Below are 13816 nucleotides of genomic sequence, written 5' to 3'. Positions count from 1 at the left end.
TTGGCCTCCCGAAGTGCTGGGATTTTAAGCGTGAGCCGTCATGCCCAATCAGTATAAGAAATTCTCACAAGGTAAACTTTTCCAGATAACAAACTTTCATATCAAGATAAACAACGTTACCCAGACCCCAGAAGCTCCTGGATATTCCCAAAGTCATTGCTCCCTCCAAAAGTGACCACTAGCCTGACTTCTATTATCACAGATGAGTGTTGCCTGTTTTTGAACTTGGTGTCAATACGATCATACATGATGAGATTCATCCCTGTGGTTAGGAGTAGCAATAGCTGGTCCCTTCTCATTGCTGGGTAGTATTCCATTTTACAGGTATACCACAATTTATCCATTTTCCTATGATGCATATTAGGGCCTTCTTTATTTTAAAATTATACCTACTTTTCATTATCTGTCTCTCCACAAGAATATATGTTTCACAAGTACAAGGACCATATCTGTCTTGTTCACTGTTGTGCTTCTTATTTATCTGTACACATGTCTCATTTGCTGCTATGCACACAGTGAGCTCTCAACGAACGTTTGCTGAATGAATACATGAGCCTATTAAGGGCTTAGTGTATACCAGGCACAGCGTTAGGCTCTGGCGATATAACAGTATCAAGGCACAATCTTACCTCTCGAATTTCTCACAATTGAGTCAGAAATCGCATACTCATCTTTGGCTTCTTAACATCCTTTGCCAATTGCATGAATGAATGAAAATCTTACTTAGAAGCTTGCAAAAGCCAGTCTAAGAATCAACTGTGGGACAGAGTTTGTCTCTGGTTAAAAGTTAACTGACTCAGATAGCATTGAACCCAAAAGGTGACCTTGCACGAATAAACTGAAATAATTGGCCCAGAGTAGCTGACAGTACAACTCTAAATAAACAAATGGGCTTCGATGAGCCGCTTAGAGAGAGAATCCTCCTAAAATAGAAGTCCATCTAAAAGCATTTAATATGTACAGAAACCACTTGTACATCAAGGTCAGAATTCAGAATTGCAGTAATGAATTCCAAGCAGAAAACCCGAAAAGATGGAAGGTGATTATTGTAGAAGAAAGCGCTGCAGCAGCGTTTGCTAGAACTATTCAAGCATTCTTGGTTCTGTCTACCTCACTAACCAAGGCCTGAAAATTCCCACTGCATTTCAGGCAGTTTGTAATTTACTGAAGCATTCTGGAGAAGCGTGAAATGTGATCTGCAGTGAGGAGAAAACTGCATGTTCTAAGTGTCGGTCTCAGGAGAGGCAATGTTGAAGTCAGAGCAAGCTCAGGTCACATCCTAGCTTTGCTATGAGACCTTGGTCAAGTAATTGGTTTTGGGTTTTTCCTCTGTAAATAGGGGAAAGCAATATCTACTTTACAGAGTCTTTGTGAAAACTAGGTGGGATAATATATGTATAATATATATATTTATAATACATGTAATAATATATAGCATAGTATCTGGCATAGAGTAAGGACTCAATAATAAAAACAATATAAGAAGTATTTTTTTCCCTATCATTTATCTTTTATCTTCTTTCAATGCTTTTTTTATTTACTCAGCCTTTTGAAGGTATCACTGATGTGGTATTCCTTACCTCATTCTTTCTTGGCCCTTCTAGTTTAGAGGCTGGAAAGCCAATTACTCCCCTCCCAGTTTCGCTTTCTATTATGGGTGGCCGTGTAACAGAGGCAGAAAACTACTGGGGGCATCTTCTGGAGAAATGTTTGAAATCCTCATGAAAATGAACATACTTGGTGGTATAATCTTTTCCTTTCCTGCTGCCCCTTCTTCTGCTGAGAATACAAATCTATTGTCTACAGCCATGGTATCTATCTCATGACCATCCGGGAAAGGCTAAGAGCATCGCAGAAATGTGGTCCTTACATTTTTGGGTGGCTGAACAAATGTTTGTAAACACCCATCTCTGGCTTTTTCATTATGTGAGAAAAAATAAATAAATTTCTACTTGTTCAAGTCACTGTATGTTTTCTCTTACTGGCAGCCAGATGCATTCCTAATGGATACACATGGTTTACAATAGTCATGGAAGAATGCATACTTATTAAGATGCTTATTGGTTAATACATCTCCTATTGCAACAGCAACTGTATCAGAAAGAAGGGGGAAGCAATGCTTACTGTAAAAGAAGGAATCTCAAACAGCAGCATTCCAAGCATAGGCAGCAGCGAGTAGAAAAATATCTTTGGGTGTATGGAGACGTTCCAGTTATACACATAAATTAGGTCCTTTTCTACTTAAAGTATAATGTCAGCATTGTATATTGCAATTTTTAATATAAGCCATGTGTTTTCTTTTTTAAAAAAGAAATCATTATCTGGGAAAAAAGAGACAGGTTTTTAAATCTTGTCTTTATTATAGATAACTGGAAAAAATGTCAACTCAAAAAGTGCTTAAAAATCATCAGCTAATCTAGAGAGATTAGGGCAATGTTTATTTAATTTCTTTTTCTTGAAGACTTCAAAAATTTATATTGGGCCATGAATTTTATCAACAAATAAAATATGCCCTTTCTACAACCAGACTAAATATGTTCTACTCTAAAGGAAGTCCTGCTTTTAGAAAATTTAGAAATCGCATCATCTTAACCAAATATTTACTTATTTACATAAAGTTCTTCTCACCTTTTATATTATATATGTATATTTACATAACATACTCTGAAAAAGGCATTTTAAGTGAGTTTTACTTAGCTTGAAGAAAAAATGTGGAAGACTTTATCGTGGCAAAATATAAATGAGTAATTCTGAAATGCAAGTTGAAGGGGGAAAAACATATTGAAGGTGGGGAGAATTACGATGAGGCTGTCATCCTAGACTTCCCTTTGGAACATGGTTTCCCAAAATTCAACTATTCAAATAATAATTCAATTATTTAAGTAATACTCCCATGAGTATGTCCTCCCCATGTACTAACTGTACTATTTAGTTTTTGTTTTTGCATTAAACATACATCAAATCACTTTCTTCTAAGCAATAATATCCAAAACCATAAGCTTTCTGTAGTCTTATGTAGTAGCTATTGTTAAAATAGATATGTTCTATCCTCTTGCATACCTCTACCACATTTTACAAAGTGTTTCTTTAGAAAAAATGTAAAATTCTGCTACATATAACAATTCTTGCTCATTTTTAAAAAAATTTAGGGTAGCAGCTGAATATAAGTTAATTACTACTTTTAAAAAATGAGCTCAATTTTAAAATTATTTAATAATAGAAAGACCAATCAGCATGTTATTCCTAAAGATCTACTTTTGGGCAGAAGAGAAAGAATGAAGACCTATAAATTGCCCACATGACATTCCAACAAAGAGTTCTATGACCTACAGGGAAATGAACTTGGAGACGTAAGTTGAACACTGATTAAGATAGGATTCTCCCAATCAACAATTATCTAGTAGAAGCGGAAAAAAATAGGGAAAATGCATCTAGAAGGTGAGTTGGGGCTAAAGATTGGATTGAAGATCAAAAGAGAAGAGGAAAAGGATCAAAGGGGACGAAAAGAAGGAGAAGGAGGTCTACCTTTCACCCTTCCACCCACAAAGCTCTTAAAAGTTGTTCTTTAGTAGGACAAATGTTGTACCCTTGAATCCGATAACATTAAAAAAAAAAAGAACATTTTTCCAACTTGGAGGTACTCAGGCCGTACTCACATGGATTCTTCTAGCATGTGGTCAAATAAGGAGTTCCAGAGCCAAAGATCTCATTAAGAGTTAGTTGGCTAGTTGCCATCATTCTCAAACTTTTTGATGTCAAGTCTCTTTCCCTTCTTAAAAATCACTGAGGACTGCAAGGAGGTTTTGTTTATGTAAGTTGTTTTATAGCTATTAACAAATACTATAGTGATATTAAAACTGAGGAGTTTAAAATATTAACTCATTAAAAATAACAAACCCATCATATGTTAAACTGAAATAATACCCTTTTATGAAAATAATATTTTCCAAAACAAAATAATAGTGAAGAAATATCTTTTAGAGATGAGTAGAGGACAGTTAGATCCTCATTTCTTTTTCTGCTTTCAGTCGGTTATGAAATGCAGTTTTGGTTGAAGTATATGAAGAAAATCTGGCCTCCCACAGATAGGCTGTTGGAAAACTGAGAGATATTGTAATAGCCTTTTCAGACAAATGGCATAGTCTTCCTGATACTGTACCAAAGCCCAAGTGCTGGTATTTTCTTGAAAGTTAGATGCACTGTGAAATCAGACACCATATTAATGAACTTTTTATACTCAATTACATTAAAACCCATTGATCTGTCTTGCTATTTGAATGAATCTTTTACCCATAAGTGTTTTTTTAATTTTGTTTTGTTTTGTTTTTGAGACAGAGTCTCTCACTCTATCACTCAGGCTGGAGTGCAGTGGTGTGATCTCGGCTCACTGCAACCTCTGTCTCCCAGGTTCAAGCAATTCTCATGCTTCAGCCTCTCAAGTAGCTGGGATTACAGGCATGCACCACCAAGCCCAGCCTATTTTTGTGTGTTTTTTTTTTTTTAGTAGAGATGGGTTTTCACCATGTTGGCCAGGCTGGTCTCAAACTCCTGGCCTCAAACAATCCGCCCACCTCGGCCTACGAGAGTGCTGGGATTACAGGCATTAGCCACTGCGCCTGGCCCATAAGTGGTTTTATTTTTTAAAAATCATACATTGGTCATATCAAAAATGAATTCAGTGAGTTATGTTAATTTTCCAAATGTTCACACATTTCATCACACAATACATAAAAAATCATATGACTTAATATTGCCACTGATATCAAAAAAATCTTTGGGTATTAAGAAACTGTCCAGATTAAGGTGGTGATTGAAATCTCAAATTTTATTATTAGCAAAAAATATTGTCAGTTGTTTTTCTTGAAGTAACAGGCTCCCTCCGTTTACTTTCTAGAAAACATCTATGAAATACCTACATTTGTCTGTTGATTGTTTTTCCAAGTAAAAATGATTTTCCATTTTTTAAAAAGGCTTGTTTAGTTGGCAACTCAATCAGACAAGTCCCTTCCCATGAGACAACTGTTGTCCTTCCTCATGCTGCCTGAGTGCTTTATGTATACTTACCATTTCATTGTATGGAATATTAAAAAGGTGTGTGCCCAAGGATCAACATTTAATAAAATTAACACTTTCTATGGTTTCATCAAGGAAAGTATTCCGTGAAGTTGGCCGTTTTTACATGGCCATGAGAGATATAACGATTACTGGTACAGTTTGGCACCACTGCCTTGGTTTGTGCCAGGGTACCAGCAATCTTCCTCATCATTGCTTTTGCATCATTATTGATAATGTTAACATAGTGAGAAAAAAAGCATATAATGTCTTGGCATTACTAGGAAAATCACCTTGCAGACTTCCAGGGGCATGTGGACTATGCTTCCAGAACCACTGCTCTAGTGAATCAATGAATCTGCTAGTAGTGAATCTACCACCAGCAAGGTAGTAGTCAGGAGGAGAGTGCTAGGGTATAGTCTTGGAGAATATAGCATGAGAATGTAATAGGCAGAGAATAGAACACAGTACAGGCGCTTGCATGCCAAACTGAGGAGTTGGGCTTGAACTCAAAGAATGGTGGGAAAGCACTGAAGTGTTTTGCATAGGAGAGTGACATGGTTTAAGAACATGCAGAATTGGCCGGGCGCGGTGGCTCATGCCTGTAATCCCAGCACTTTGGGAGGCCGAAGCAGGCGGATCACGAGGTCAGGAGATCAAGACCATCCTGGCTAACATGGTGAAACCCCATCTCTACTAAAAATACAAAAAATTAGCAGGGCATGGTGGCGGGTGCCTGTAGTCCCAGCTACTCGGGAGGCTGAGGCAGGAGAATGGTGTGAACCCGAGAGGCAGAGCTTGCAGTGAGCAGAGATTGCGCCACTGCACTCCAGCACGGACAACAAAGCGAGACTCCATCTCAAAACAAAACAAAACAAACAAAAAAAAGATCATGTAGAATCAGGGAATAGGAATGAGTTCTGGGGGTTAGCATAGAATCAGGAGAATGTTTCAGGCTTGCTGTGATATTTGAAGAGAGGAGGGTCCTGAATCATATCTAGAATCTCAGTTTGCAGAGACTGGGATAGCTGGGAAAAGAGGAAGGCCGTAGGGAGAAAAGGCGAGAGAGAGATGAGGAGGGCATTCCAGGTTGAGGGTACAAAATGGGTGAGGAAAGACAAGATGATAAACTGTGGGACCTTCTTGGAGGACACAGCAAGAATCTCTTTTTTCAATTACAATCTAGACCCTGCCAACTCAAAAAACAAGGATTAGAGGTGGCTGTCTGAGTATGTACAACAGAGGAGTCCAAAAATAAAGTCACAACTATTAGAAACGAAATGACAGATTGTTCCATTTGGCTGGAGCTCAGATTAAAATACTAGCACAGCAACATATGAAATCACTAAATCACCACACACCATCTTGGGTCTTATAAGGTTTAATAGTGAACTTATCAGTAGCAATTATTTCTAGAGAAAAAGTTGAAAAAATCTGAATGCAGTCTATGTACAGGTTATACGTGACGCTAATGTAACATTCACAAACTGTGACCATGAGCTTCACTGAAATTGATTTAGATAAGAACATTATCCTGTCAGCATGAACAGGGAGAGAAGGTACAAGTGATTGGCAGTCGCTTTTCAGGCTGCTGGGGGATGTGGAGGAATGTGGAGACCTTGGCTGGTTGTTCTAACAATCGCCATTTAGGATCCAGAATAGCAGAGAGAAAAAACAGGACAAAGAGTGAAGGTGATCTGAAACCAGGAAATATGAAAAACACAAGTGCACACCCTAATGTAAACTAGGAACTTTAGTTAATGATAATGTATCTGTATTGGCTCATCAACTGTAACAAATAGAGCATGCTAATGCAAGATGTTAATGATGGGGGAAACTGTTGGAGGTAGGGGGATATGGAGTATACGGGAACTCTCTGTACTTTCTGCTCAATTTTTCTATAAACCTAAAACTCCTCTAAAAAATAAAGTGTATTAGTTAAAGAGGCACACACATGTGCACATGGAGACCTTCTGTAAAGGGATCCAAATACAGCAGCACACATGATGCAGGCCTAAGCAAGCCCAGGGAAGAACAGAAAATTCTATCACTCAAGCCTGTCCTCATATTCAGAAGCAGGAAAGAGCAAAAAGCCATCAGCATTTCTGAGTTTCATCATCTCATGTCTTATGGCAATATGAGCTGGCTGAATTGTACTGGGGTTTCAGAGACTTTTCTGTACCCACAAATGAGTTCTGGCTTATTAAAATGCTATTTATCATTGGCTCGATTCTCCCTCTGTGATTTTATATTTTTGATAATTTAAAGGCATCAGTGATTTAATGACTCTTGCTCCATCTGACAGAGAAATAGCTTTGGCTCCTTTTGGAAGCAGTGGAGAGGTTGAACTTCCCTCAGGTTGAGTGACACCACTTGTCTTATCAATGGACAAACAGTATATATTTCAAATATTGGTAAACACATGGGGATACTTCATGGAATACTACTGCAATCACTTTGGAGATAGCTCTTGTTTCCCCTTATAATATTTCGTTGCAAGAAATGTCGAGATCATTGTCCCTGTGATTAGTTAACAATTGTTCAAATTTCATTTTTTACTAAGTCAATTTTTTAGTAACTCCACAGATGCATTTTTAAGCTACTTATGCTATTTAAAAGCCTTTCTGCATTTTCCCTTCACTTTCTTCACTTGGCAAAATCTTGTCTATCAAAATGCTACTTCAGATCACTTCTCTCCGATGGCTCCTTCCAGCCCCTGAATGATAACTCTTTAGTCTGAACTCCCTCATCCCTGACTCTTGGTATTTATTATATGATTGATATACAGCATGAACTTTAATGTCTGTCTTGCATCAGCATTACCCATGAAGCTTACAGAAAATATTGATGCCTATACACCTGCCACAGACCCACTCACTCAGAATGGCTGGGAATAGAAACCCAGGTATGTACAAGTTTAGAAACTTCACGAGCATTTCTGACATAAGCCAAAGTTAAGAGCCATTGCAAGAAACACCTGCTGAACCAACTGAACTCTGGTATATTTTTATAAAGGATGAAAGGTATTTCCTATCCTCTTTAGTATGAGGTAAATATTCTGTAACTGCATGTGAAATAGAAACTAGATTTTTCTTTTCCAGAAACAACATTTACTTTTTTTTTTTTTTTTTTTTTTTTAAGATGGAGTCTTGCTCTGTCACCCGATGGCACGATCTCAGCTCACTGCAACCTCCACCTACCGGGTTCAAGCAATTCTGTCTCAGCCTCTCGAGTAGCTGGGATTACAGGCACGTGCCACCATGCCTGGCTAATGTTTGTATTTTTAGAAGAGACGGGGTTTCGCCATGTTGGCCAGTCTGGTCTCGAACTCCTGACCTCAGGTGATCCGCCTACCTCGGCCCCCAAAGTGCTGGGATTATAATAACCTCTTATGCTTTCTTGCCAGATGCCTTTGGAGCTGGTGCTTTTTAGGCTGGCATGTTTTGACTCTTCTGAGCTTCCAAAGGAGGTACTGCCTTCTGGCCTTTTGCTTCCTAGGCAGGAAACTTCTGCGTTGCAGCCTTTTTGCCCGCAGTGGTCATCTTTTTTTCTGGAACTTTAGCAGCAGTACTGTTAATAGCAGGTGCTTTTTTGGGAGACACTTTCAGGAGAGCTGCCTTTTGAAGCTTCTTAATTTCATTCTTGATGATTCTGTTCCGCATTTTGCCTTCATGACTTTAAAATGTCAAAATCTGCCATCTTGGCTTTCCCTTCTCTGGCTTCAATCTTCTTGGCCCATCATGTGGCTGCCCATTTTGCATTGTCTGCCTTCCGCCAGGCTTGTGGGACATAATTCTGCTGGGCACTGTGTGGAAACCTGAGAATGAAATCAGTGAGCTGCATGCATTTGAAAGGCATAGGCTGTCTCCTTGCCTGAGTGCAAGGTCCACCGACCAAAGCCCCATTCTGATCAATAACATCTACAGTTGTGACCAGTTTTCTAGCATAAGGCCCAAGGAACATGGAGGTTACCTGGCCAACCTCCACGAAGCTCCTCAACACAATGTCAGTGGCATTCAGTGAGAAGGAAACTAGATTTTTCTTTTCTTTTTTTTCTTTTTCTTTTTTTTTTTTTTTTTTTTTGAGACAGAGTCTCGCTCTGTCACCCTGGCTGGAGTGCAGTGGCGCGATCTTGGCTCACTGCAAGCTCCGCCTCCCAGGTTCACGCCATTCTCCTGCCTCAGCCTCCTGAGTAGCTGGGACTACAGGCGCCCGCCACTGCGCCCGGCTAATTTTTTGTATTTTTAGTAGAGACGGGGTTTCACCGTGGTCTCGATCTCCTGACCTCGTGATCCACCCGCCTCGGCCTCCCAAAGTGCTGGGATTACAGGCTTGAGCCACCGCGCCCGGCCGGAAACTAGATTTTTCAATGCAGTTTTAGAAGACTAAACCAGGAGACAGTAGATGGTACGGTGAAGCAGATTTAGGGATAACATAAGGATAAAGTTCTGTTATTTGGAACTCTTTAAAAATGAATTAGGTTGCCATTTGATGCAGTTTCTCATCATTGAGAGTATTTGCTTGTTTAGAAGGGATTCCTCATTGAACTGAGGGCTAGTGGCTACCACAGCCCCTTGCACATAGAGTTTATGGTACTTTATTTCATAGTTTTTTTTTTTTTTTTTTTTCTTTCAGGCTGGTCTCAAACTCCTGGGCTCGGGCAATGCTTCCACCTTGGCCTCCCAAAATGCTGGGATTACAGGCGTGAGCCACTGTGCCTGGCCCCAGGGGTATTTTCCAAATAGAAAAATGACCTAAAACGTGAAAATACAGCCTCGGCAACATAGCGAGATCCCATACCTCAAAATTTTTTTCAAAAAATCAGCCAGGCATAGTGGTGCATGACTGTGGTCCCAGCTACTTCGGAGGCTGAGATGGGAGGATTGTTTGAGCCCAGCAGCTTGAGGCTGCAGTGACCTATGACAGCACCACTGAACTCCAGCCTGGGTGACAGAGGCCCATTTCAAAAAAATAAATAAAATTATAAATTAAACTTGAAAATAAAAATAAAAGATAAATGTGTCACCTGGTTTGTGATGAAGAACATTGTGTAATGAGCTTGGAGAATGAGGTCCCCCAATTCTCCAGAAAAACTCTGAGTTGGTTTGAATTCCTTTTTTCTACTGATTAGGTCCAGACTCCATGAGGCTAGATGTTAACCTGTAGAATACTGATAAGTTGCAAATGATTTCTATCTAGTGGAAAAAAGATGATCCCCCAAATTATAGCATTATTGATCTAATGAACATTAACCAATTTTGAATATAACTCAGCAAACTTACTTTTGCATTCCTTTGCTAGCTGCCTGTAAAAATCTCTCATCCTTTATTGCTCTTTGAACCAGCTTTTCCATCTTGCTAGTTCCTTCATTAATGAGTTAAATAAATCTTTGATAATGGCTCATTAGATATTTATATGAGTCATGTTTTTAACTTTGTGAAAAATATACTTTGACAATATATAAAGGACTTATCATAGTGCTTGGCAGTAAAGTGCTATCCAATAAATGTTAGTCATTATCTATATCTTAGGACTCATACATTTATTTTTTTAAAAGATACTATTAGGGCTGATACTATTAGGGTACAATTTGCTTCATTATCTGTGATTCTGGCTGCTAATATGAATGAGATATACTCAGATAAGCAACCAAACTTGTGTTGCAGGAGGTGTGTTTTTCTGGGGTAAGAGGACACGTACTACTATATTCACATAAAACATAACCAGGAGACTTGTCCTAGGGCAGACTCCACAGTCTCTCTCAGGAATATTTGCTACCCTGAAGGCTTACAGCAGACAAAGCCACCAGCCCTTTTGCAGTTGACTTGGCTGCTGCCAAATATAAGAGCAGTGAATCTACTAGCAGGAACAACTTGAGGCCATGTCAGAATGCATACTCCATGGATACACTCCCATTTAGAAATACAAAAGTCACTCCTCCTTTCAAACCTCCTTTCAAAGAATAAGTGGATTTGAAGTTGGGTGTGAAGCCCAGAGAAGAGTAGATACGCTGAATCAGCCTCCTGGGCCTCTAACACATCAGCAGAGAAGGGACAATGACACAACGTGACTCCCAGCATGGGCAGCCAAGAATCCAGGAGCAGAAATGGACAGGGGAGCAATGTGGGACAAGTATTTTGAAAAGAGTAAGTTAAGTTCTGTCGGGAGGGACCAAAGGGCTAGACAGAAAACTAATCCTGGGAGCGAGAACACACCCACGATTGTGTGTGGGGGCAGATGGCAGCTGAGGTGATCTGAGATGCCCCATGGAAGCCAGTACTCAAAGCCAAGCAGACGGCAAGATGGTAGGGGAGATACAAAAGCTGCACATTCCAAGTCTTTGCACCTCAAAGACCACCTTTTGGATCTCTTTGATTATGAAAAAATAAAAATAAAAATAAAGGACCAGAGCAGGCCTTACAGCCTTCACTTCACTGAAATTCTTCATTTGTATTTGGTCCCCAGAGCCCTCACAATTTGACTGAGATTTTTGAGTTCTAAGAAGCTTCTATGAAAAGCTAAATATCAATTTCTAGTCACTCATTTCCTAATGTCTCCCTTTACCCATACTCAGTTGACATCTGCTCTCCCGAGAGATCTGAATTTTTGGTGAAGGTTTAGAAGGACAGACGCATCATTCTGGAATGTTGGTTAAAAATATTTGGGGAAAGGAGAAGATATCCAAAGGTGGGAGACAGAAAAGAAATACCAGGGGGGCGAAAAAGACATTTCCCCCTTCTGGTAATTTTTGTACAAGGTGGGCATTAATGAAGCCTCTCTAAAGTTTAACATCAGGACTTACTGTTCAAATTTCAGAAGCCCTAATTCATCCAGCCAGCCAGCCAGCCAGCCACTCATGCACCCATCCACCCACCTGTTCAACTACTTGTTAAGCATCACTATGTGCCAAGCACTGTTCTAGGCATTGAAAAGTCAGTGATAACTTAAAAAGCAAACAATCTTGCCCTTTTGGAGCTACCATTCTAGTTGACAATCATGAGGCCCAATGGATGATATGAGTTCATGCCCAACACTTTACTTAATGTGTCATTAAAAGAAGTAAATTTGGACTCATATTTTTTTCATGAAGACACCAAAGGGCAAAATGGCTTCATGAGTCAAATTTGGCCATGAATGATGGTCACATTTCTTTTTCTAAAAAGATGTACAGCATTTAAAGAGCAGAAATATTAGATTACATGGGGGCTAAACCCTGGATCAGAGAAAAGTGGCCTCGAAAATTATCTTCGGTGCACAAGCATGGGATTTTAAGAGTTTTGCACATAGTGTGGCATTTTTTTTTTTGAGATGGAGTCTTGCTCTGTTGCCCAGGCTGGAGTGCAGTGGCCCGATCTCATCTCACTGCAACCTCTGCCTCCTGGGTTCAAGTGATTCTCCTACCTTAGCCTCTCAAGTAGCTGGGATTACAGGTACCTGCCACCATGCCTGGCTAATTTTTGTATTTTTAGTAGAGATGGGTATTGCCATGTTGGCCAGGCTGGTCTCAAACTCCTGACCTCAGGTTATCCACCTGCCCCAGCCTCCCAAAGTGCTGGGATTACAGGCGTGAGCCATTGCACCTGGCCTAGTCTAGCATTTTTTAATATAGCATCTTATATTCCTCCAGAAAATTGCTATGGTTCCAGAAAGAAAATAAAGGCTAAAAATGTGTGGCTTTCCTCGCACGAAGATGACCTAAGTCATCAGCCTGAGACCTGGGCAAGCAATGTCAGTGATGTGTGTTCTGTTTCCTAGTAAAAGGTAAATTGTAGTTTCAAGCACCTCAACTTTTTTTTTTTTTTTTTTGAACCACTAAGAACTACGGTTGTTTCCTTCTACAGACCCAAGTTCTGAAAGACAACTTCCTAAAACTCTGTATTTATCAAGTAATGGTAAACCAAGACTCTTTCTTATTTTTATTAATCTGAGCCTCAGGTTAGCAGTACCTCTACACTGCACTAATTCCAGGTCTAATGTGTTAGCAGTCCTGGGAAAATTGAAAGACAGCAAATATATATCGGGACTCCTGGGGTCTGGAGCTAGACAACTATGTGGGACTTGAATTCCGGCTCAGCATTTATTAGTTGTGAGACCTTAGGCAATTTTCTTAACCTGTTAGACACAATTATAAAGTTAGGGGAGGCAAGTTAAAAAAGATATATATGCAAGACTATTTGTTAAAGTATTACTTATAATAGCAAATGTCTATTGCTGGGGACTGGTTAAATAACAATTGTGTCTCCACACACTCAAGTACTGTGCAAGTATAAAAGGAGTGGAGAATAGCTTTAGATACTGTTACAGAATGAACTCCATTGGATATTGTTAATTTAAAAATATGAGGTGGAGAAACACATGTATAGCATGGTACTATTTATCTAAGAGAGAAGGAGAGAAATACAAGTGCATACATGTGTGAATGCAAACATGCACACTTACATTATAAAAATGGAAGACAAACCAAAGCTTAAAATGAAATGATGTCTAGAGTGTGACCTCTGAATACCATTTCCTATGAAACTTAACCAGGGTTCCTCGGAACAATGGCTGATTTCCTGTCTTAAGCATGAAATGTACATGATGACACTTAACGGAAATTAAGGAAGCTATCAAAGACTGCTGAGATTCTATTTAAAAAGGACACAGGAACCAATTAAAGGAGGCTCTCACTGGCCAAAGATGGTTTGAGAATGTATAAAAATAATGGCTACATAGATGTGAAGTCAAATTATTTCAATCGTAACATTACTCATAAAACAAAATA

General features: G+C 39.4%; 1 protein-coding gene and 1 pseudogene across 21 annotated transcripts in view; both read right to left on the bottom strand.

The window, feature by feature from the left end:
* CADPS (calcium dependent secretion activator) overlaps positions 1-13816 on the bottom strand; it is a 477516-nt gene that overhangs the window by 377276 nt on the left and 86424 nt on the right. The gene's annotated exons all lie outside the window — the stretch shown is intronic.
* LOC134735501 (large ribosomal subunit protein eL14-like) lies at positions 8442-9150 on the bottom strand (annotated as a pseudogene).

The sequence above is a fragment of the Symphalangus syndactylus genome, chromosome 21 (assembly GCF_028878055.3).
Source record: "Symphalangus syndactylus isolate Jambi chromosome 21, NHGRI_mSymSyn1-v2.1_pri, whole genome shotgun sequence".
Taxonomy (NCBI): Eukaryota; Metazoa; Chordata; class Mammalia; order Primates; family Hylobatidae; genus Symphalangus; species Symphalangus syndactylus.
The sequence above is the reverse complement of the archived record's forward strand: the minus strand, read 5'-3'. Positions and strand labels throughout refer to the sequence as shown.